This window comes from Pleurodeles waltl, chromosome 12 (genome assembly GCF_031143425.1).
Source record: "Pleurodeles waltl isolate 20211129_DDA chromosome 12, aPleWal1.hap1.20221129, whole genome shotgun sequence".
Lineage (NCBI taxonomy): Eukaryota > Metazoa > Chordata > Amphibia > Caudata > Salamandridae > Pleurodeles > Pleurodeles waltl.
In genome coordinates this window covers 202,541,279-202,567,835 of record NC_090451.1, presented here as the reverse complement: position 1 = coordinate 202,567,835, position 26,557 = coordinate 202,541,279, and positions in this window count along the sequence as shown.

Sequence of the window (26,557 nt, the reverse complement as noted above, 5' to 3'; positions counted from 1 at the left end):
CCTCTACGTCGATCCCCTCGCCCAGCTACTCTACCGCCTCCAGACCATCCATAATGCAGCAGCGAAACTCGTCCTAGACCTCCCCAGAAGGACCCTCATCACCCCCCGCCCCCACCTCAGAGGTCTACACTGGCTACCTGTGCACAAGAGGTGCAAATTCCAGGCTCTCACCACTGCATACTAAACCCTCCACAACCTTGGACCCAAGCTAATGAACCACAGACTTTCCTTCCACTAGCCGAACAGGGAGCTCCATTCAACAACTCTCGCCCTCGCTCATGTCCCTAACACCCGACACAGCGGAGGGCACTCCTTCACCTACCTTGCTGCCAAACCCTGGAATGACATCCCCCCCACCTTCACACCTCGCCCACCCTCCTCAACTTCAGGATAAAGCTAAAGACACAGCTCTTCGAGGAGTAGCTCTAATGCACATCACAACCCTGAGCGCCTCGATATCCCCGGGTGATAAGCCGCACTTTACAAATCTAATGATTGATTGACTGTAATTTCATGTACCCCTGTGCATACTTTGGCTGTATTTGTTGCCTGAGGATCATGCCAGGAAAGTACTTTTGTATTGTTTTTTCCTCTCAACGGACATGGAGGCAGCTCAGCCATACCTGCCAAGGTTCCACATGTAATGTGAGACCTTCGGCTAATGTTTTTTTTTTTTTTTTTTGGGTGCGGGGCTTCGAGGCGAGGGAATAGTATGTTGCATTCTGGAGCTTGAAGTTCCTGCAGATGCAATTTTAGGTGTGAGACAGCTAAAATAAAGCAGTTTGAAGGCTTAACAAATCGGAAGTCTCCCTCCTGAATTGTGTCTGTTGGCATGTATGCTATCCATTTGTCCAGCGTAGCAGTTTTCGTGAAGAAAATAACCAATTTTTTCATAATAACTTTCTGAATTTTAGGAATGCCAATTCACTTCTGAGCGGTAGGGTAAGTGTGTTCTGCTGCTTGGATGCTGCAAACTAAAAGGCTCTGCGACTCACAGTAGTTCGTTTGAAGTTGGGCCTTTTTTTTTTTTTTACCTTAAACTGGTCCATGATTTGTACAAGGAGAACCTTTTGCAGAGTGTGCTCATCTGTCCTCTTTCCAATTAGGTATGGCCCTAGCAAACAGCCTTAAACTTTATCATTTGCACAGCTGGCAACCAATGTTGTTTTGCCAATTCAGGGTAGATCTATTCCGATTTATTGACATTTCAAATGAACCTTGTGGCTACATTCTTGTTAGCTTACAATGTCTTTAAAGGTTTAGCAGGTAAAGTTAGGTACACTGCATTACAATAGTCAAGTTTTGCTGAAACAAAGTAATTTAATGTCTCAACTATTTGTGAATAATGCATGCGGAAAAGACAAGTTCTCACCATAGGTTATTTTGTCTTTTAAAGAGAAGTTATAATCGATTAACAAGCATAGATTTTTTTTATTTTTGTAAGAGCATTGGGGTTTCACCCTTTGAAGGAGGCCAGAAGTTGTGGTTCCAGATTCCATAAAAGAACCTCAAATTTATGCTTTATTCAAATTTAATCAGTTTTAGTTCCATCCAAATTAGACATTACCTAAGCATCTTTTGAGGAAATGTGAACTATTATATGGTGTGATTGTGCGACCTCACCATGTAATACACTTGCCAACCCCTTTAGGACTAGTTGGTTTCATTTTTTTAATCTTCCAGCTTGACCCTGGGGAGCTGTTGCTCTGAGGAGCAAGGCTTACACAAAGGAACAAGTGTAAAGCATTTAAACAGCATCAAAACGACTGAAGAAGCAACCACTGAGACACTCAAGAAATTTGACACCAATTTCTAAAAATATAGACAGTATGTTTGTGTATTTTTAGACACTGCAACAAAAAAGATCTACTGGATCTCTGACCTGCAGACTACTCCCCAGCACCTGCTTTCAATCCTTCGAGTGTTTATCACTGGAAGTAATATCACAAGCCTCCTCTAATGTCATGTTGAATGTCATCTACCACCCTCCCATTCAAACCAACACATTTATTGAAGAGCGCATGGAATTCTTCACAGCCCATTAATTAGTTCTATCAACATTATATTTTTCAGTGACTTCAACCTTCATTGGGGTTCCAAAGGAAATAAACCACTTGACTACTTTTCAAATTACCTAGATGCCAGTGACCTCCACCAGCTGTGCCAGAAACCAACACACTGCAAGGATGCCATTCTCAACCTGATCATCTCCAAATCACCTCTCGTTTTGGCCTTTGATCCAATCCCAGTTAAATGGTTGAATCACCTATAGATTCCCTTTTTAGTGTCCTTCTTAAACAAGAAAACCCTCAGCCATCTGAAAAAAGAAAGACTGGATCAGTGATACCAGTAACATTGATACAGAACCATGGCCAACCTAGCTCTATCAAACCTCTCCTCAATAGTACCTCAGCTTGACATCAGCAGTACTGTGAGCAGTCTCAACTCCTGCATGGATTCCCTGATCGAGGAATTTGTACCCATCAAGAGCAAATATAGTAGGTACTCCAAAGCCCTCTATGAATAAAGGGAAAACATCAGAAAGTTGGAGAAACATAGGAGGTGAGCATCCTCACCTTTAAATCTAACAAAGCTTTGTACTGCGAAACAAAAGTGCAAATGCCACATCTCCATAGCCAAGACATCACATATCAGATCCCTCCTCGATACGGCAAAGAACAGACCAAAAAACTATTTAAGGCAAATAATCAAGCCAGCAACCTTCCCTCTAAACCACAATTTAAGGCATCGAGGGCCAGATGTACCAAAGGGTTTTATCCATTCTGTGTCTATGGGAAAATGTGTTAGTACATATGGGCCCAAATATCCTTTGCCTTAACTATGTAGAATTCTTTGACAAAGACATTAACACCCCTCTTCCTTCCAAACTCGGCAGCATACTTGAAGATTTACTACCCTATAGCCATGGTCCTCTTTCTTCCCAATCTCTGAGGCAGATTCCCAATCTCTGAGGTAGATTTACTTCCAACCTATCAAAGGTGGAACCCTCTAACCATCTTTGCAACACCATTCCTGGCTCCAACAGTAGCTGATGCTTATTTGGGTGTAAGTCAGAATCTCTAGCACATGTTGTATGTATATGTCCCCAACTGTTTAGTGAGGGTTAAGATTGGGCTTCCTGAAAGGTGGCTGTCGTAAACTGAATGAGGCTGTCTGGTGAGCTTTAAAGGACGGAAATATGCAAATGTTGTATGCCCTAGTTAAATTCATACACCAGGCAATTAAGTTGATAACTGGAAAGGGTGAAGGCCTTGGTTTTAGCACTGTTACCACCTAGAACACAGCCCTCAGGGGGAATGAGAAGCATTGTGTGTGATATAGGATAAAATCTGCAGTAAATGCCTACTTATACCTCAGCTACTTCTTTGTTAGAGATGGGATTTTTTATTTAAAGGTTCAAATTACCTGCCTGTTTAAAAGAGGAGGTTTTAACTGGCATTTTAAGGATGTGTTAATTCAGATTTTAACTTTACACTATTGATTATTCTGTTCTTGTATGTTTGACGGTATTGCACTCCTTTATGGTTTTAATTAACTAAATAAAGTTTTTTTTCAAGTCAAAGTCAAACCATTCCAGGCTCCATCGGTAAATCACTAGCTAAGGTACTTCTTCTGATTTGGACAACACTGGTTAACTCATCATTGGTCAGCTTTTGTTCCAAGACCATCTAAAAAGGGGTCAAATTTATCCTCTCCTAAAAAAAAATTAAAAAAACAATCTTTGGACCCCAATGACTTGAACAACTTCTGCCTTATTTCCACCCTGCCTCTCCTAGGCAAGGTGACTGAAAGTTGTGTTGCCTCCTGTCATTCCACATCCTGGACAACAACCTCCTCGATTCCCTTCAGTCCAGATTCAGTCAGGGCAACAGCATGGACACCTCATTCTCAAGTTTGTGGGCTACGCCCTCTGTATCCTAGGCACAGGCTGTGTACTTGCGTTCCTCAGCCTCTCCCTGGCAGTGGCTTTACAAAGGATCCTGCAGCCCAGCAGTGCAGGGGGCTGAGCTCCACGGGGCCCCCTTAGCATAGAATCCTGGACTGAGTGCTCCTGAGTGAGTGTGTGGGGGGGATCCATGTAATTTGCAGGGGGGCCCCCTCAACTTTCATTACGCCAGTTCTCTCATGTATTTGACACAGTCAACCACCAGGTGATGTTTGACACCCTGAAGCACTGAATGGGTATCAATAGTGTCATCCTTGAATGGTTCACCATTTACCTAACTAACTGCTCCCTGACTGCATAAATTGGGAATGCCATCTCAGATCCAGCCATCCTGCATTAAGGGGTCCCACAAGTTTCAATTTTTTCCCCAACCCTTTTCAATCTCTACCTCAAACCCCTCTGCACAGTCCTCAGGAATTCAGGAGTCCTCACACCAATGACACCCAAATCTACTTAAAAGCCTGAAAGTGTGTGCCCACTTATCCAACTCCTTGAATAGAATTCAAACTTGGATAGCTAACAATATCCTCAAACTTAATAAAGTTCAAACAGAGAAAGATAACCTGCTAATCCAAGACTAGATAGATCTCCTCCTGGACATGGCCGGTTCACTTTCCATCATACGGAATGCCAAATCTCTGGGATTCACCCTCAACAGATGTCTTAACCTCCAGAAGCATATCTCCTCCATTGCTAAGAGTGCTCGTTTCCAGCTAAGGCTTCTTTGGGGAATCACAAACCTCATCCCAGCACACAACCTTAATTCTGGCACTTGTGCTCTCCAAACTTGACTACAGAATTGCAATCCTTTTCAACATTCCCAAAGTTCACCTATATACTCTCAGAGCAATTTATCACAGGACACAAAAAGCTGGACCACATCTTCCCCGTTCTACACACCTTCAGTGGCTTCCCATGTAAGAGAGAGCTTAATTTAAAACTACCTGCATCACTCATAAAGCTCGCACTCCACTTTACCCTCATACCTTTTAGAGAAAGTGAAATTCTCACCCCCTCACCCCACCACCTTCAAGCACGATCGATACATGAACCAATCCTTCTACGGAAGCTCCACAAGATTATATAACTCTCTCTCACCGGGCCTCTGCCGGACCACGTCAGGCCACCTTCAAAAAAGACCTCAGCGCTCTTCTCTTTGAATCTGCTCCTACCCCCTCACACTCCCACCAAGTGTACACCAACTTCAACCAGCACAAAGGGTTGTTGTCCAGCTCGTGGTAGTGTACCAACTGCTTGTCACTGCTGTGTTTTACAATAAATATGTGTGCAGCGCTTTACCTCATGGGGAGGCTAACCTGGTGTTCTCTCCACCTTTAATGTTACATGTGTATTTTCCATTTGTTACTGGCACTTCTGACGTTTTGTAAAGTGCTCTGAAGCCTACGGCCTACATCACCACTATACAAAATCACAAAAATAAATAAATAAAAAGTAGTGCTAACAGGGTGAGGGCAAGCCTTTGCCCATGTCAGTTTAGTGGTGGACTTTATTTTTTATTTTCGCAACTCATAAATTGTAACAACAGCACTTTAGGGGCGGATCCTCCATTAGGGCGGAGAAGTGTTGCCCCCCTCCCCCACCAGCTGCAAAAACTTTACAAGAAAACGATAATAAACTATGTTTATTATAATTTTCTTGTAAAGGGGCGGGGCTACAGGGGTGCCGAGCAGTGACGGGGAGTGCACAGCATGTCTTGGGCCGGCCAAACACACATACACAGTAGGCTCTCTCCACCCCAGCACTGTGTTGCCGGGCTGGAGAGAGTAGACACGGGCTCCCAATCAATCCTAAGGCCGCTCTGAGCAGCGTCAGGATCGGCCGCAGGGCAGGCTGGGAGCCTGTTCCTGCAGGAGAGGACCAGTGCAGTGGTGTAAGCGATCGAGGTGTTTAAAAAAAAAAAAAAATTATGTTTATTCCTACTCCAAGGCCCCCCCCCCCCAAACCAGGCTCCGCCCTGCCCCTTCTGCACACCACGAGCCACAACACTTCTACACATGGTTTGCAGGATCCTCAACTTTCATTTAGAAAGATTTATCTGGTGTTTGAGAACATTGATAGATAAATTGCTGCACTGGTGCATTTACACTTGGATTACACATTAATTTGAAGACGCTTAAGGAAAATACACTTAACAAAGAAAAGGCATCGAATGGAGGTAAGCACTATGTAACTGAAAATTATAATGTACTATTGTTTAGCTTTTTTGGACTTATTTGTGAAAGAAGTCTCCCATTCTGTCTTGTTTGAAAAATGAAGGTTCTCAGAATTTACAACCTCTTATAACTTTTTCTAAATGTACCAAATGTGGCATATTGAGAGATTTAAGTTTGAAAGAATGTGCTTCAAATATGTAAGCTGGTAAAAGGGTGAAGATGTATATAAATATATGATACATAACAAGTAATTATAAAATATGGCCCTACGTTGCCATTCGTTGCAGCGGTATGGTTCTTTCATAAACCACGAGACCGAAGGCCCGGCCCTGTAGTTTGTAAATATTACCAGAACCCTGAGATGACATTAGAGGAAATATTAAACAAGTAATCATTTTTGTATATTTAGATATTATCTATTTATTTTAGTGAAATTATGAAGAAACCATTATTTAAGCACAGAAACAAATAACGTATCGCACGTTTAAGGTTTATAAATAGTTCTTCTTTACTCAGTCAATGTTTAGAGTTCCCATAAATCGATACATAACAGTTATAGTGTTTACACAGATCACGAGACGATATTGCGAATGTTTCAGCCGTTGTAACTTCTTCGGTACTCCGCAGTTCACATTTTACCATGCAGAAAAGAGAAAGGGGTTTCCTGCCCCGCACAAATCACGTGTGTTTTATTGATATGGGAACTTTTCACAATTGGAGTTGCTTGGCTGCTGCTTGTCAGTCGAGTTCCTGTGTTTTTCCAGCACCTCGTCTCACAGGTATGTTGAGGTCCCGAAGTCCCCCGGGATAACCCAGGGTAAGCTCGCTCTTCTGGAACTTTCCCACGTCAGAGGTCAGCGAGGTCTGTGTCCTATGGGGGCAAAACGAGAAATACTGATTCTACTGACGTCAGCTGAAAGGGCGCAGGCTGAGTGACCAGTCTCTCCCGAGGGCCTGATGTCGCCAAGGGGAGACCCCGGGGCTGTGGCGCGGCCTTCCAGGCTAGAGCGTGAACAGGTGCTGCACACAGTTGACCCGGGGCTGTCCGGTCCACCGGGACCCACTTCCCGAGACGGCCAGGGATGCAAGGGGACCCTCAGGGGTGCTCTGAGGGTGGGGTGAGCTAGTGAAAGATGGACCGTCTGGGTGGCTCGTGCGGCCAAATACATTACTTCACTGGGAAAGCTTGAAGTCGGTGCACGTGCAGTTGTTACATTTTCCACACAGCCTCAGGGCAGTATTTTTCCTGGTTGGATAGGGTGAGAGGTGAAGGCAGTTCATTACCTCCTCGCTGCAGTACTTTTCCTAGAGAGACGAGGGTACTGTCGGCAGTTCTGTTTCCTCCCACAGAGACGAACCTGGTAAGGCAACGAAGAAAACTGGAAAGATAACACACGTCTGTTATTTCATGTGCATACTCCAGCGGTATTTGTTGCCTGATATTCATGCTAGCAGGTTTTTTCGTGTGTGGGAGGAAGAATAACACGCTGCATTCTGGGGTTTGAAGTTCATGCAGATGAAATTTTAATACAACACAGTTTTTTCTTAACTTTCTGAATTTTAGGAATGCCAATTCACTTCTGAACGGTAGGGGTTGTGTGTTCTGCCGTTTGGATGCTGCAAACGAAAAGGCTCTGCGACTCAGTAGTTCGTTTGAAGTTTGACTTTTTTATCTTAAATTGCTCATTGATTTGTATTGTATTGTAATAGTATTTATATAGCGCTTACTACCCCTGACGAGGCGTCGAAGCGCTTTTCGGTGAGCAGCATGCTACTCAGGAACCCAACAAGAATTAGTGATGGATTAGTATCGGGAAATAGGAGTATAATTTTAGTATTATTATGAGTTAATTCGAGCCGCGGATATGTGCGCTTGTTAGTTAGATTGACTGGAGTAATGGAGGGCGGAGGAGGAAAGAATCCAGAAGTGTTAATTGGAAGTATATGGTAATAGGATTTAGGCTTAGGATGAGTAAAGGGGGATAGCGGAGGAAAGAGTCTGTGGAAGGGGTTGGGGAGATCATAGTAGCAGGGTGAGAATAATGAGGGTTAATTTAGTAGGGTTGTTTGGGAGGTCACGGTAGTAGAGTGAGATTTGCTGAGTTAGATGTGGAAGCGGAGGGAAGAGCTTACGCAGAGTTATATAGGAGATGAAAGTAGTAGAATAGATTTGGGATGAGTCAGAGTGGGAATGGAGGATAGACTGATAGAGACATGACATATTATGATGGGTACATAAGTGTGATAAGATAAGAGCAGGAATTCATAAATATCTAGTATAACAACCCACCCAGGAGCCATGCAATCAATCAATCAATCAAATTTATAGAGCGCGCTAATCACCCGTGCGGGTCTCAAGGCGCTTGGGGGGGATCAAGGGGGGTGCAGGGAGGGTCACTGTTCGAACAACCATGTCTTGAGGTTCTTTCTGAAGAGCAGGAGGTCTTTGGTTTTGTGAAAGTTGGTGGGGAGGGAGTTCCAGGTTTTGGGGGGCGAGGTAGGAGAAGGACCTGCCTCCTGTGGTGGTGCATTGGATGCGGGGGACTGTGGCTAGGGCGAGGTCGGCTGATCGGAGGTTGCGTGTGGGAGTGTGGAAGTTTACTCTTTCGTTGAGGTAGGTTGGGCCGGTGTTGTGGAGGGATTTGTGTGCATGGATGAGGATCTTGAATGTGATTCTCTTGTCTATGGGGAGCCAGTGAAGGGATTTGAGGTGTGGTGAGATTCGTTCATGGCGGGGGAGGCCAAGGACGAGGCGTGCGGCTGCGTTCTGGATTCTCTGGAGTTTGCGTTTGAGTTTGAGTGTGGTGCCGGCGTAGAGGGCGTTACCGTAGACTAGTCTGCTGCTGATGAGTGCATGGGTGACTGTCTTCCTGCTCTCTGGAGGAATCCATTTGAAGAATTTTTTTTAGAGTGCGGAGTGTGTGGAAGCAGGAGGAGGTAAGAGCATTGATTTGCTGTGTCATGGAGAGGGAGGCGTCCAGGATGATGCCGAGGTTGCATGCAGGGTTGGGGGGGGGGGCTAGGGTGGTGGGCCACCAGGAGTCATACCATGTGGTTTTGTTGGGGCCGAAGATGATGATCTCGGTTTTGTTGGTTGCAATGACCCACGAACATGCCAAGCACAGAACAACATACACATATATATATACTTACACACATGAATACACACACATATGCACACATATATGTATATACAATACATATTTAGAGCCATGGGTAAATATACTTAGTTAAACAGGTTTGAAGAGTGTGTGTGTATTTTATTGTTTTATTGTTATGATATAGTAGCAATACATATTTTCTAAAGACCTATACATAACTAGAAATATACACATAATGAGAAACAATATTTATCAACATAGGCATATGCAGTCCATAGTTGTTTGAATATGGTGGTTATGAAGGAAAGAGCAAACTCTTCAGTAGTTTTCTGAAGACAAGAAAGTTATCTGTGGCTCTTATAGTTGGGGGTAATGAATTCCATAGTTTGGCTGCTTGAACGGAGTAGGATGTAACACCTATAGTCTTTTTCTTGTATGGTGGTGTTCTAAGGCGGGGTGCCAATCTTGAGCGGATGTTTCTTTGTTTGATGTATTTGGTTATTTTGTTTCTGATAAAAAGCGGTCCTGTTCCATGTATAGCTTTGTGGGTGATACAAAGCAGCTTGAAAGTGCATCTTTTGGCAATGGGTAACCAGTGTAGTGCTTTCAAGGCAGGGGAGATGTGGGCTTGCGGCTTTACATGTAATAGTAGCCTGGCTGCGGAGTTCTGAATATGTTGTAGTTTTTTCATAATAGATAGAGATGATCCATGGTAGAGGCCATTGGCATAATCCAGTTTGGATAGTACAAGCGAGATAGTAGCTTGCACCTTGTGTGGAAATCCGAGGTGGGGGAAGATGCGTCGTAGAGTCTTCAAGGTGATGAAGCTTGTTCGTGCTAATTTGTCCACTTGGGCATTCATAGTTAACCTGGAGTTCATGGTGATTCCAAGGTTTTTAACTTCCTTGGATAATTGAGGAGGTGGTCCGAGATCGTCAGGCCAGACGCACAGAGGGTCATAACTTTTCCAGTCACCACATATGAGTATTTCTGTTTTGGAGGTATTTAGTTTGAGAAGGCTCCAGGTCATCCACTGATTAGCGGCTCTGAGGAAACTGAAGATTTCTGAGTTTTCAATGTTTTTGGGGCATTCTAGTTTAAGTAGTATTTGTGTGTCATCTGCATAGTTGTAGCATGTGAGATGAAAATCATTGATCAGTTCTGGTAATGATATCATGTAGATGTTGAAAAGCAAAGGTGAGATGATTGATTCTTGAGGGACCCCGGCTTTTGTGAGGTAGGGTTTGGACGAGAAGGGGGGCAAGTAAATGATATTAGCTCTTTTTTGAAGACAGGAAGTAATTCAGTCGAGAGCAGTCCCTTGTATGCCGGCTTCGTGGAGTTTTTGAATTGGGTGTCATGGTCAACCGTATCAAGGGCAGCCGAGAGGACCAAGAGAAGTAGTGCAGCAACTCCATTGCGGTCGACTGTGTTTCTAGGATCATCCCAGATTGCAAATACAGGATACACAGCACAGCAGTCTGGTAGTTTAAAGTAACCAACTAGAAGTGAAAAATCAATGGTCTTCAAAAGTGTTACTTTCCTTATTACAAGAGTGCCAAAAGAGTCTCAAAGATTTTACAGCATTTTAAGAGTAAAACTACTAACAGTCGCTACATGACCAGACGAGCAGAACTTTCTCACAAAAAGAACAAGTTACTTATCTCTGGAAATGCTCTTTTGAATACTCCATCTACCCACAGATTCCTCACCTCTTGAATTCTCCTAAATGATCAGGCAATGTTTTAGCCATGGCTCTTGTGTACAGATAGGCGTCACCATAGCGTCTTCCTGACAACTTCACTGTTCCCCAAACATGACGTCAGTGAGCTGCATACAGACGCCACCCAGACACACTGACATAAGTTTACAGTAAAGCATTGTGGGCCTTAGATGTAGAGAATCAATAACAGATTAGAATTGAGATAGTGTGCAGCATATAATATGTACCTTTATCACAACCTAGACCTTGAGGCTTACTCCATAGAATGGGAAGAATAAGGCAATGAGCAATGTATGGTTAGAGTACCCACCAGAAAGAGCTTTTGAGAAAGAAGTATTAACCAGAAAACAGGTTATTCAAACTGTATAGGCCTCATCTTGTGAAACAATACCTAAGCAGTATGCTCCAAAGGTGATGGGTCTGAGAATAAACTTTACACTCGGAAGTCCTGCAGAGCCGATAGGGCAAATTGACTCTCCCTGCAGACCTTTGCATCGATAAAGTAGTGCCTGGTGGAGGTCTGAATGGAAGCCCATGTAGCAACCTGCCAGATGTACACCACTGGAACATCCCTAGCTAAAGCCACAGTGGCAGTCGTAGCTCTAGTAGAATGACTGGCGGTCCTCAAAAGGGTCCTTAGCAAAGACACAACACACTTGTGTGCAGAGAAAAATCCGGCAGGATAATACCTGTTTTTCTATTTAACACTGGTGAATCTCACAAAAGATTTGCTGTAAACCATAAGCTTCTTAGTCCGATTCACGTAAAAACTACGGACTCTCTTGAAATCTAATCGCAATAAACCTCCCCTTAAAAGGGATGTTGTGGAGAGACGAATGCTGGAAGCATGATAGGATGCCTCACACAGAATGGCGACAATATCTTTGGCAGAAAGGACACCAACGCCCAAAGGACCAAGTTGTCTTGAAAGGTATTATATGGTGGTTCACTGATGCGTAATGCAGAAGTTATTGAGATGAGGAAGTTAGTCTGTTGATCCTAAAGTCAGAAAGAATAGCTTTGTTTAGGCTCAAAGGGTGTGCATGTTCAATCAGTAAGAATTAAGTAAAGGTCTCAGAGTGTTAAAACAATAAGGTGCAAGAAAAAAAATTGTATGTAAAACCCTCCAAAAACATAACAGGTGAAAAGGTAGAAGGGCTGGTGAGGCATATGTATGAATATCAAGAGGTATGGCAAATAACACTTAAAAGTGCCAACAAGGCGTGGCTTGGCCAAGGAAAGGACGAACAGAAGTACATTAAAAAGCTTAGCCTAAAGCAGATCAACCCAACACTCCTTGCGCTAGACCACAAACTTTGCCCATCACCCAGGATAATTTAACTTCATGGAAAGATGGTGAGCAGCAAGGGGACATCCACTAATTTCTAAGGCAGATCTAACCTGCTTGAGTAATTCCACTGAGATGTAGGTTGATGAGGTTTGGAGTTTAAAGGCCACATTGCAATATTTCTGTGAGCAAAATAGATTTAGTTTCCACAGCTGGTGATTGCAGGTCCAACACCTCTGCGGTCCCATAGGACCACTAAACCAAACGAGGTACTCTTCTCAAGGGATGCAACGGTGAGTCCAAGTATGTCTCTGACGTGGCAACAACACTACAAGCACACCGACAGCATTAATACAACCAGCATCAGTATAATAAGGGACAACAGACTGAACCCCCACCTTCATGGTTACGTGGTCTATTTTGAATGACGTATACTGGATCAGTCTGATCTGAACAAGGCTTCAAAATGATGAAAGTACTGGCACAGGAGAGAATCCTCCCACACCCTGTGCTGTGCCTTGGTGATCTCATAATGAGACACTGGTCAACATCCAGCTGAGCGCTTCTCTAGATCCGAGGCTAGTCAAAACTAGCATGACTGAGCAAAGGAATCATAACAAGAGGAGTCAGTACCAGGGAAGAACGTGGCAGTGGAAATCCAACTGGGGGCCCAACCAGGCCCAAAGGCACTCCAAGGGGAAAGTCCCAAAGAGCTGCAGCTCAGCCTCACTGAAAGCTGCTACCTGCCGTGGAATCAAAGATTGCCCAACAAATGGGGGCACATCAGCTCCAACTGTGGAAATGAGTTGCAGTTTGATGAATGGTGTTAAGTTAGGCTTCTTGAGTGCCAACTGCATGATCTCGCTAGAGCAGGAGAAACCAGAAAAGTACTGTGGTCCGGGCCACTTGTGCAGAAATTTCTCCTTCAACTTTGCCTTGGACTCTACTAGATGACAGAAATCTGAACAAGGACTTGAAGAGGGAATGGGCTTGCGATTTGGAGCACAACCGGCCCAGTTTCTTGTGCTATGCAATGTACAACTTCACCTCCAAGGTGTATTTGTCACACAACTTTGAAACATGGTTGGATCATAGATACTAAAGCCAGACATTGTGCAGCCCAAACTTCTGTTTCTCGCAGGTGTGTCACAATTTGAAGCCTTCAGAGAGTACATGTATAATCACAGGGGACACTGAAAAGCCGTTGTCATAACTGTAAGAGCCACCAAAAAAACACAACAGTAGTTGAACCAAAGTTAGCAGGAAAAAAAAAATCTGTGCGAAAAAGGTGGCACAGAGGGGAAATTTAAAAAGACAGTATTTCACAGGTGGAAATATCCATCAGAAATAAACGACTGGCAGGTTTGAGAATGCACAAGCCTCGTGATACGTTAGGTAAAGCACCAAGGCGAATGTTTCTCATACCTAGAAGGAAAACAAAAGCTGGCTAGTTATTCTGGGATTTTAAATGGAATGCAATTACTTGCAATGATCAATGTAAACTAGTAATGAAAAGAGAAGTTATGTTTGAATACGGCACAACACATTTAAAGAGGGTTTCATTCCTTGCAACAGTTTTCCAGTATGGGCTCTGCAAAGAAGAACTGCAGAGGTGAATAGACCCATCAAGTCTTTATAGTGAAAGTGTTTTTTTTATTTTGTAGAGCGCACCAAAGTCACTCTAGACCTCCCGAATTTCCCCATCAATAAGCCCTATAAACAGATTTGAACTAAATTTCATATAAGTGAAAATAGAACTATTAAGAACATGCATCTACCAGTGATGGGATTCAGTCACTGCTTCAATTAAGGCATCAAACCCAAGTTGCTCGTCAGTTTGCGTTTAGTTCCTTATAGTCAAAGAGTGAAGTAGTATTCCCAAAGCCCATGACCATAAATTCTTATTACTAAACTCACATTTACTGCATACATTTTCATAAATCCCACATCTTATTACTATGGCAAGATTCAGGGGGTTAGCTACAAAAATGTTTGCATCTTCAGTGTATGCCAAAAAAGTGAATTTCAGTGCTTCCACTAGGTTTGGAAAGCATGTTAATATTAAAGTTAAACGTTAGGCATTAGAAAAATCAAAATGGCCCCAAAGATGAAACATTAACCCAACGAGGTTAAAGTTATTGTAAGATAGGAAAAATAACTTCGTAGGAATGAAGTTAACTGAGTGATAGTCTATCTATCTCCATGTCTGACAAGTGGCACATGACAAACCTTATCAAATGACTTGGATACATCGGGAAGAAAGATGAAGACACAGTTTAAACTACAATTCTGCCTGTGTTAGTACTCGTCCATATGGGTAGATGCAGTGAATTTGTCCTATAACCTACCTGAACCCTGCGGTGTGTTCAGGAGCCCTCTTTAGTGGAATCATCGTGATTTGAACATAAAGATGAAGCAAGCAGTTGAAGCCAGGTTGCTAAAAAGAAAACCTTTGGCAGAGTGCGCTCATCTTTCAACTGATATATGGCCCAAGCAAACGTCCTCAAACTTTATCCTTTGACCAGCAGGCAACCAATGTTGTTTCGCCATTCCAGGAGAGGTCGATTCGGATTTGTTGACATTTCGAATGAATCTTGTGGCTACATTCTTGAGAGCTTACAATGTCTTTACAGATTTAACAGATACAGTTATGTACACTGCATTACAATAGTCAAGCTTTGCCGAAACAAAGTAATTTATTGTCTCAACTGTTTGTGAATGATTGAACATATATAAAATTCTCTTCAGCCGCTGCATGTGGAAAAGACACGTCCAAACCACAGGTTATTTGGTCTTCTAAAGAGAAATTATAATCGATTAACAGGCCTGGATTTTTTAGTTTTTGAAGGATTGGTGGGTTTTAGCCCTTTGATGGAGGCCAGAAGTTGTGGTTCCGGACTTCAGTCGTTCTTGAATGTAAAATAAACTCAAATTGTCCTCTACTCAGATTTAATCGATTTTAGGCCATCCATATTTGGACATTACCTAACCATGTTATGAGGAAATGTGGAATATTATCTGGTGTGATTATGCGACCTCACCGTGCAATACACTTAATAACCCCTATTATGACCAGTTGGTTTCATTTGTTAAATTCTTATACTCAACATTGCAGAGCTGTTCCACTGAGCAGCAAGGCCTACACAAAGGAACAAGTATAAAGCATTTAAACTGCACTAAAGCAACTGAATAAGAAACCACAGAGACACTCAAGAAATTTGACACCAGTTTATATCAAGCATTTGCAATGCAACAGGTCTCGCATTCCGTCGAGTTAGTGCTATTAGCGTTGTAAGCTCCTAACCGGACTTTTCTTGCCACATTAAATGGAAAAAAAAGGGCACAATCGCGCTGCGAAATAAAGAGAAAAAGTAGTCCAGAAACCATATGGAAAACATGGAGCCTCGTATGTTTCCAGTAGTTTACCGGTGCTCTCGAGGAGGGCTAAACACCTGAAAAGGCATGACATATGCATGCCTTTCAGAAATGAAAACAAACGGATTTTAAAAGGCAAGCCCACGAACCAATGAAAGTGACTGACGTAACATGAGCGTGGTTAAAATCCCCCTAAAGAGAGATTAGAAGAGGGACGGAGCGATTTGCGCTCGCCCCTACAAAAATATACTGTATTTTTGTGTATTTTTAGACACTACAATGAAAAGGATCTACCGAAGGGTTTCGGAGATATAGAGTTTACAAGGTATAATAAATCAAAGCATTTCACTCAACCCTGCACAAGCATTGGTAAATTCAACAAATTTGACACTTGAAATCTTTTCCAGCAAAAAGTTGGGCTAGTTGTATGCGGTCACTAAGAGTCACTTAAGTTGATCAACTCCCGTGGGGAAGGGGGCAGAGCTAGCCAGCCAGCAAGATGGCCGGCACATTGTGAGGCTCTGCTGGGGCCTGCAACCTTTTTTTTTACATTTCTCCGGTCAGGACGGGCCTTTCTTGAAGTTTCCTAGCGGGGCCGCACCTCGGAACGGTGACGCTCTGGCTGCGGTGGCGGCAAGCCTGTTGCAGTGGCGGATTGGTGGGACCAGGCGGCAGAGACAGAGGGCCTGGTCGTGCGGGCCTTCTACCCGTGCTGGGCTGAGGAGGGCGGTGGGTGGCGTCGCTTGCGGCGCCGCCGCCTGCCAGGTGAGAGGGGTTCAGCGGGGGCCTGATCGGGGGTCGGGCCGGACCGCTGTACCCCCGCGGCTCCATTGGGCAACTGCCGGGCTCCTGTGGTGGGGCCGGGCACTGCGCAGCGCTGCTTGGTGACGCTTGTTGGAGTGTGGGGGGCTGCCGGGGGCCGATCGGCGGTCAGGTCGGACCGCGGCTCCCCGGTTTCCCTGTGACTGCAGCAACTTCAGCCCTGTGTCCTGAGGTGAGATGGTCTCGGTGTGGATTGACAGGCTGCGGGGCCTGTGGGGCCGGGCCGCTGGAAGCTGTTGGGCCTGGAGGCCTGGTGGTAGGGTCGGCTGGCTGAGTGGCCACTGGGAGTGTGGCGGCTCCCTGCTGTGCTGCGTCCCTGGGTTCGCGGGGCTGGATGGCCCACGCTGGGGGCTGCTGACCGCATCGGGGGCCACAGTTGACGCCCCTGGCGGGAAGGGAGGCGGCGGACCTGAAGAAGGCGACTGGGCTGAGGCCGGCTGGACAGCTGGTAGGAAGAGTGGACTGCCTGAATTGGACGTGGAGCTGCGGACAACATGCGGCTTCGCTGGACCCGGGTTTCCTACGTTTGGAGTAGTAGGCCTGGCCTGGAGCTGGACCGAGATTGGAGGCCGGAGGAGTGAGGACCGGTGCTGGAAGGATTGGCTGGGGAGGGGTGCCCTGTGGTGCTTGTGGACACGGACTGTGAGACCAGTCTATGTTGACTGTATTCTGACTGCACTGGCGGTGAACAGTTTGGCTGAGGGTTGCCAGTTGCATGATGGGGAAAGCGGAACAGAGACAAGCGAAGATCTCCTTGATGGAGGTCGGAAGAAAGAGGGAGCACCTACTTTTCAGCCTGAGGAGATGGCGGTAGGGGAGGGGTCTCCAGACGTGTCAGTCAAAGCTATGTTCCTAGATCTGAAGAACAGCCTGACAGGAATTGATGGGAAGCTTGACTATGTTGACTGTTTAACGGAGCAGCTGGACCATATCAGAGCCCGGGTGGATGATCACGACTCTCGTATTGATCAACTGGAGGTGCGTGCTTCTGGACTGGAGGATATGCGGCAGAGTAAGCAAGAACAGCTGATACGTGTAGAGAGAGTGCTGGAAGTCATCTGTGCTAAAAATGAAGATGTAGAGGCTCGCTCGCGCCGCAATAATATTAGACTGGTTGGCCTCTCAGAGTCCACGGATATGGGCAGAATGGAGGATTTTGTGGAAGATATGTTCTCTGAACTTTTCCCTGGTCCACTGTCTCGCCTGTTAGTGGTGGTGAGAGCGCATCAGTCGCTGGGACCCCGGCCTCCTCCTGGGACCCCTCCGTGCCCCATAATTATTCGGCTCCTGAATTATCGTGATAGGGATGCGGTTCTGCGACTGGCTAGAGAGCGCCGACCGGTGATATATAAGAACACTGAACTGAGTTTCTTCCGGACTATACTCCTGGCCTACAGGCTGCGCGCAGGGCATTCTTACCGGTTAAACGCTCTCTTGGCCTAACGGATGCCAGGTTTTCCCTTATCTACCCTGTGAAACTGAAAGTGCAGCTGGAGGGAAATTCCATTTCTTCACGGATCTGCAGTTGGTGGCTAAATTTGCCAAGACTCTTCCTCGGAAGTCTGCTGCAGTGCCCCCAAGCGAACATGCTGCGGAGCGCGAGTCCCTGAGCGATAATGATTGAATAGCCCTGATTGCCGCCTGACTATCTGGCCATCTGAATATGCCGCATGTGTCTTGTTGTTGTATTATTTGCTGTCCTGATGCTGCTCCTTCATTTAGGCCCTATGCCTGGCCATCCCTGTCCTGATTAGGATGATGGTTGGGTGGCTAGCTACTCGCCCTTTGGATGAGTCCTGTTACTATGCTTGGTTGGGCATATGTGGTTATAAGGAGATGAATATCTGCTTTGACCTGGTTGGGGGGGTCTGCGTGGGTGGTGGGTGGGGTTTCACCTGGGGCTGTTGTTATATGTTCTTCTGATTCCTCTTTACTGTTTTCTTTGTCTGAGCGAGGCTGGTTGGTCTGGGAGAGTGGCAGTGCTGAACTATGTTTTTGAAGAAGTGAGGCGATGACACAGGAGGGCGTGACATGGATCCGTTGCCTCACTTGGAATGTGCGAGGTTTGAATGACAGGCGTAAGGCGCGGCTTATGTCTACGTCTGTTAAGCGCCAGAATATAGATATATGCATGCTGCAGGAGACGCATCTGGTGGCGGCTACGCTGCATCATTTGAAAGTTTGGTGGATTGGGGAATGTCATGGCTCCGTCTATTCGCGCTATGCCGGGGGGGTAGCGATTCTGATACGGAAGGGGCTGCAGTGGCACACTCAGAGGGCAATTGTTGACCCTCATGGTCGTTATGTATTGCTAAGCGGGACGCTGTTGGACAGGCCATGTAAACTTGTGTCGGTGTATGGCCCTAACACGGACGATCCGGAGTTTTTCAGTGAGGTCTGGCGATTGGCTGAGACACCTGGGGGAGAGGCTGTGATTTGGGGAGGGGATTTCAATGTGATCCTTGACCCTGATCGTGACCGGGAGAGCATGGCACGGGTGCAGCATGTGGCTGCTGCCCGTGCTTTATCTGCGATTATGGCAGATGCAACGTTGGTGGACTTGTGGCGGATGAAGCACGCCGAGGCGAGAGAGGGTACATGTGTCAATAATGTACATAATAGATGGTTGCGCATTGACCGCTGGCTGGGTTCGCGGGATGTGGCGCTGTGGACTCGGTCGGCAGATCATCTGGCTCGCATGCTATCGGACCACTCTCCGGTCAGATTGGAGTTTGCGGTGCCTGGCAGGCCCGCGCGTGCCTTTATGTGGCGTTTGCCACAGGGGGCGCTTCGGGATGAGATGTTCCGCGAGGAGCTACGTCGGGATATTGTCCTATATTTTGAGGAGAATGCTGGCACGGTTGGCAGGCACAATATGGTCGTTCGTGGGATATGTATTTCGAAGCAACATGGCATGATGCGTGTGCAGCGGTGGGAGCTGGCTGAGCTGGAGGCTCAGATAGTGGAGCTGGAGTCTCGTCTGGTGGAGGATTGGTCCGGTGACACGCTGGCGGCTCTTCGAGATGCAGTATCCTCGTACGAAGAGGCATCCATGAGGGAGATATGTTTCTTGGGGAGGTTTGCGAGGGCGAGGCGTTACGGCAAGGGTGAGAGAGCCGGTCGTATGCTGGCGAATATGCTCTGCAGGCCTTGGGCCAGCAGCTATGTTACTGAGGTGAATGATTTGAGGGGTGAGCACGTGTTCGACACAGATGGTGTTCTGAAGGTATTCACTGAATTTTTCATGGATCTGTACTCTGCCCCTACTGAATTGCCTGCTGAGGTGGTCCAGGACTACTTCTCTGAGATCAGCTTGCTCTGGTTTGATAATGCACACAGGGAGTATTTTGATGCTCCTTTTACTGAGGAAGAGGTAAAGGCTGCAATTCGCAGTTTGCCTGGAGATGAGGCCCCCGGCCTGGATGGTCTGACTCCCGCGTTCTATAAAGAATATTCTGATATCCTTGTGCCTCATTTGCTGGAGGTTTATGCCGAGGCCCTGCAGAATGGAATCCTCTCGGCTTCTCTTCGAGAGGCACTTATAGTTACGAGTCTCAAGCCTGGAAAGGACCCACATAGTTGTGATTCGTATCGCCCACTTTCTATGATCAACATAGATAACAATATCTTGGCTAAGATGATAGCGGCACAGCTGCAGCGGCTGATGACGAAACTGGTGTTGCCGGATCAGTCGGGGTTTGTTCCGGGACGGTCTGCGGCGCATATCCTGCACACGTTCTTTGCGGTTGCTGGCTCGGTTGCCGCTGACGATGAGGCTGCGGCAGTGTTTTTAGACACTAGAAAGGCATTTGATTCACTGGTGTGGCAATATCTGTTTGCGCTTCTTGACAAAGTTGGGATGAGTGCACGCTTTGTGAGTTGGATGTGTTTGTTATACATGCAGCCGGTCTCCCACCTGCGGATGAATGGCAGTATGTCGACCCCCTTCCTGGTAGCGCGTGGGACCAGACAGGGCTGACCTCTGTCTCTGTTGCTTTTTGCGATAGCGATGGAACCTCTGGTGGCCTTTTTACGACAGCGCACTAGAGGGTTGCCGTTCCGCCAGAGGTCTATTCTGATTTCTATGTATGCGGACGACGTTTCGTTGTACGTGCGAGAGCCCGGCCACAATTTAGATGTTTTGTTGGATGAGATTGTTCGGTTTGGTGGAATTTCCGTATTAATGATAAGCTGGTCTAAGTCCGTTGTGCTGCCTCTTTCGCCGGGGACGGCGGTTTGCCAATCCCGGTATCCTATTGTGTGGGAGGACGGTCCGGTTCGGTACTTGGGAGTATGGCTGAGTTGTTCTGGCTGGCCAATTATGGGAAAGCTATGTCTTGGCTGGAAGACAGAATTGAAGTGTGGCGCTCCTTGCCATTGTCCTTGACCGGGCGGATTGCTATAGCAAAAATGATGGTGCGGCCTAAATTCCTGTACTTGTTAGTTAATCTTCCTCTCGTCCTCACAGCCTGTTTTTTGCAACGCCTCCGCTCCGCTATGATTCGACTGGTCTGGGCCGGCGGTCATCCTCGAATCGCATGGAAGAAATTGGCGTTACCATTTGAATTGGGTAGACTTGCGGCACCTGACCTGGAGCTTTATTACCATTGTGCGCAGGCTCATTTTGCGTATTACTGTATCCTCCCGGTTCGTTATATGCCGCATCTCGCCTCAGAGTGATGCGGTATGGCCGGATGGTCTGGAGCGCGTGCTTGGGAGCTTGTCGAGGGCCCGCCCCCGGGTTGTGGATACAGTGGTGTGTACTGTCAGAGCCTGGACGGTCCTGCTGAAGCGATCCGGGGTGCGTGAGCCCTTTGCGCTGTCGATTTCGGTGGCGGCTGTGGCCGATGAGGCGATGTTTCGGGATTTGCAGATACAAAACTATCTCCGTGATTCGGATTTGTTGCTCTTTGGGGACTGGTTTGTGGACGGGAGGTTGATCTCCCCGGGGGCGGCGCTAGGGGATGAGCCTGCTGGTGCGCTGCATTGATTATTTGTGCTACGGGTGTGTGCCATGCTTCGTGTGCGATATCCCAGTCTTCCTGAGATTCCGCTGACATGTCGTGCGCTGGAAGTGCTGTGAAGCACAAAGTCCCCGAAGAAGCTTATTACTAAATTGTACAGCTGCATGCAGGAACAAGGGGAGGGACTGGTGATGTCTGCTAAGGCGAAGTGGGTGGCTGATGTAGGAGAGGATATTTCGGATGTAGTCTGGAGGGTGTGCTGTGCGCATATGAGGGAGTTGCGCCTTATTCACTTTAAATTCCTGCATCGTCTATACCACACTCATCGGGCCTGTGTGCTAAGGGGTTGTGTGTGGATGCTAACTGTGAAAGATGTCATGCTTCGGATGCCAATTTTCTTCATCTGGCGTGGCACTGTGGGGCAGTACATGACTTCTGGTGGGAGGTTTTTCATGCGATTGAGGAGATGCTTGGACTAGAGTTGACTCCCTCTCCTGTGCTGGCGCTGCTGGGTGGATGGGGTGCCGTTGGTGGTGCGGAGATTAGTGGGCATGCTGCTGCTTTTGGCTAAGCGCTGAGTCGCGATTTGCTGGGGCCGGTCCCCTCGGGTCTCCGATTGGCTGCGGGATGCTGCGTTTTGTCAGGAACAACTGACAATTTACTGGGAATTGGCACCAGAGGGCTCTAGGCCACGTGATATTTGGCCCCCCCTACGATCCGATCTTACGACTGTGCATAACTAGAGGGCACTCTTGCTGACTGGGTGTACATGTGGGATTGTTTGAGTTACCGATCTTGTGTGTTGCAGCTGGCTGGGAAGACTGCTGATGGTGCTGTCTGCTTCCCTTTCCGGCTTCCTTGCTCTTCTTTGTTGATTGTTCTTCTGTTTTTCGCCCTTCGAGCCCAGATACTTAGTGTGGCTGGTTCGGCTCTATGTTACCTATGAATAGACATTTAGGGGGTTATTCTAACTTTGGAGGAGTGTTAATCCGTCCCAAAAGTGACGGTAAAGTGACGGATATACCACCAGCCGTATTACGAGTTCCATAGGATATAATGGACTCGTAATACGGCTGGTGGTAAATCCGTCACTTTTCCGTCACTTTTGGGACGGATTAACACCTCCTCCAAAGTTAGAATAACCCCCTTAATATCACATTTGGACTCTGTTTTCCAGAATTGAGTGGACTATTCGAGACACTTCGCATTGTGAGCGTACGGAGATGCCTCTTAGCTGAATCAGGCTGAAGCTATGTTTACTTTAATGTTATACGAGCTGAAGGGTGTCTTTTTGTCTGTTACAAAAGCATAAATAAATAAATTACAAAATTAAATAAAAACTCCATTGGGGAACCAGTCAGGGGGACTAGCAGTGTAATCAGAAACAGTTACCTCAGCAGGTGAAAGAGTCCTCAGTCAGTCCCAGACACTTGTATCCGTTGCAGTGGTTTACTATGGAAGTGGTCCTGATGCAAGGTATACAGGATGCTTAAGATACTCAAGGATGCTCTGGATGCCATGTGGCTGAACTTGGGTGGAACTTTGAGCATCAGGTCCCAGTCTCTGGTGCTGCACATGGCAGTTGGTGGCAAGGTGCAGATCTGGGATACCAACATGCCCCAGCAGGCTTCTCGGCTGTAGTGGCTCAGTGCTGTGAACAGGAGGTCAGCAACTGACCCTTTGAGTTGTTTTGCTTCATTTGACCTCTGGAGATTACCTCTCGTCAAGCAGGACACAGCAGGCAGTCATTTACTAGCCATCAGGTGAAGCAGGTACCGTCCACACCAGTGCAGCCTCTCTTTGCCGATTCCTCGGTGCAGCAGGGCAGTCCTTCTGCGGTCCTTTTTCCATTCCTGTCGAGATCTGAGTTCTGGGTACAGGGGCACTCTGTTTATGTTCAGAAAGTTCTCTTAGGGTAGATGTGGTCAGTAGCCAATGACTACTAGTTTCCCCTCCCTTCTGATGACCACTACCTAGATCGTGTGGCATCTGGCTATCCCAAGATGTACCATTTGCCCACTTCCAACATGGCAGAACTCTTTTCTCGACATCCAGAGCTCCATACTCAGAGATGTGACTACCAAGGGGTCTACACACCCCTGGAAAACTGGTTTAGCAACTGGTTTCCCTTTTCCTGTTCCTATATCCAGCCTGTCTCCTATGTGTTACCCATATGCCCTTCAAAGGCACATTCTCCTTTGACGCTCGCCTTTCGGGCCAACCTCAATGTGGCTTCCTGCAGAGGGAGGTAACACCTCTCTCCAGTGCAGGCTTCTCTTTTCTCCTTTCCTGGGAGTCGTAAGCATATCTCCTTAGGAGGGCAGAAAGCGGTCTTGGGTACAGGATCCTTGTGCAACTTTTCAGGACTCGGTAGACTAAAGGCAGCAAAGTGTCAACTTTGTAAAGTTGCACACTGCAACATGTTAGATTAATTTCAACTTGAAAATCAGGTCTGGCTTAATTTATCAAGTTGTTTGATACTTTGAACCATTCAGGAGTTAGTATAGCTTAGGGATCCGTGTGTGTAAGAAAATGGCTCCCTGTTTCAGTTACCCCCCACTTTTTGCCTGATACTGATGCTGACTTGACTGAGAAGTGTGCTGGGACCCTGCTAACCAGGCCCCAGCACCAGTGTTCTTTCACCTAAAATGTACCATTGTTTCCACAATTGGCACACCCCTGGCACACAGATAAGTCCCTTGTAAAAGGTACCAGTGGTACCAAGGGCCCTGTGACCAGGGAAGGTCCCTAAGGGCTGCAGCATATGTTGTGCCACCCTAAGGGACCCCTCACCTAACACATGCACAATACCATTGCAGATTGTGTGTGTTGGTGGGGAGAAAAAAGTAAAGTCGACATGGCATCCCCCTCAGGATGCCATGCACACAAAATACTGCCTGTGGCATAGGTAAGTCACCCCTCTAGCAGGCCTTACAGCCCTAAGGCAGGGATCACTATACCACAGGTGAGGGTATAGCTGCATGAGCAATATGCCCCTACAGTGTCTAAGTCTATTCTTAGACATTGTAAGTACAGTGTGGCCATATTAAGTATATGGTCTGGGAGTTTGTCAAAAACGAACTCCACAGCTCCATATTGGCTACACTGAATACTGGGAAGTTTGGTAACAAACTTCTCAGAATAATAAACCCACACTGATGCCAGTGTTGGATTTATTAAAAAATGCACACAGAGGGCATCTTAGAGATGTCCCCTGTATTTTACCCAATTGTTCAGTGCAGGACTGACTGGTCTTTTCCAGCCTGCTGCTGAGAGACGAATTTCTGACCCCATGTGGTGAGGGCCTTTGTGCTCTCTGAGGACAGAAACAAAAGCCTGCCCTGGGTGGAGGTGCTCCACACCTCCCCCCTGCAGGAACTGTAACACCTAGCAGTGAGCCTCAAAGGCTCAGGCTTCATGTTACAATGCCCCAGGGCACTCCAGCTAGTGGAGCTGCCCGCCCCCTGGACACAGCCCCCACTTTTGGCGGCAAGTCCAGGGGAGATAATGAGAAAAACAAGGAGGAGTCACCCACCAGTCAGGACAGCCCCTAAGGTGTCCTGAGCTGAGGTGACCCCTGCCTTTAGAAATCCTCCATCTTGGTTTTGGAGGATTCCCCCAATAGGATTAGGGATGTGCCCCCCTCCCCACAGGGAGGAGGCACTAAGAGGGTGTAGCCACCCTCAAGGACAGTAGCCATTGGCTACTGCCCTCCCAGACCTAAACACACCCCTAAATTCAGTATTTAGGGGCTCCCCAGAACCTAGGAAAGTAGATTCCTGCAACCTGAAGATGAAGAAGGACTGCTGACCTGAAGCCCTGCAGAGAAGAAGGAGACACCAACTGCTTTGGCCCCAGCCCTACCGGCCTGTCTCCCCACTTCAAGAAAAACTGCAACAGCGATGCTTCCCCCAGGGTCCAGCGACCTCTGAAGCCTCAGAGGACTACCCTGCATCTAAAAGGTCAAGAACTCCAGAGGACAGCGGCCCTGTTCCACAAAGACTGAAACTTGCAACAAAGGAACAACTTTTAAAGGACTCCACGTTTCCCGCCGGAAGCGTGAGACTTTCCACTCTGCACCCGATGCCCCCGGCTCGACCTGCGGAGAAACAACACTACAGGGAGGACTCCACGGTGACTGCGAGCCCGTGAGTGGCCAGAGTTGACCCCCCTGAGCCCCAACGGCGACGCCTGCAGAGGCAATCCAGAGGCTCCCCCTGACCGCGACTGCCTGCTTCAAAGAACCTGACGCCTGGTAAAGACACTGCACCCGCAGCCCCCAGGACCTGAAGGATCCGACCTCCAGTGCAGAAGCGACCCCCAGGTGGCCCTCTCCCTTTCCCAGGTTTTGGCTACCCCGAGGAGCCCCCCCCCCTTGCCTGCCTGCTTCGCTGAAGAGACCCCTGGGTCTCCCATTGAAACCAATTGCAAACCCGACGCCTGTTTGCACTCTGACCCGGCCGCCCCTGTGCCGCTGAGGGTGTACTTTTTGTTCTGACTTGTGTCCCCCCCGGTGCCCTACAAAACCCCCTGGTCTGCCATCCGAAGTCGTGGGTACTTACCTGCTGGCAGACTGGAACCGGGGCACCCCCTTCTCCATTGAAGCCTATGCGTTTTGGGCACCACTTTGACCTCTGCACCTGACCGGCCCTGAGCTGCTGGTGTGGTAACTTTGGGGTTGCCCTGAACCCCCAACAGTGGGCTACCTTGGACCCAACTTTGAACCCTGTAGGTGTTTTACTTACCTGCAAAACTAACCAATACTTACTTCCCCCAGGAACTGTTGAAAATTGCACTGTCTAGTTTTAAAATAGCTTAATGCCATTTTTGCTAAAACTGTACATGATATTGTGTTGATTCAAAGTTCCTAAGATACCTGAGTGAAATACCTTTCATTTGAAGTATTACTTGTAAATCTTGAACCTGTGGTTCTTAAAATAAACTGAGAAAATATATTTTTCTATATAAAAACCTATCGGCCTGGAATTGTCTTTGAGTGTGTGTTCCTCATTTATTGCCTGTGTGTGTACAACAAATGCTTAACACTACCCTCTGATAAGCCTACTGCTCGACCACACTACCACAAAATAGAGCATTAGAATTATCTCTTTTTGCCATTATCTTACCTCTAAGGGGAACCCTT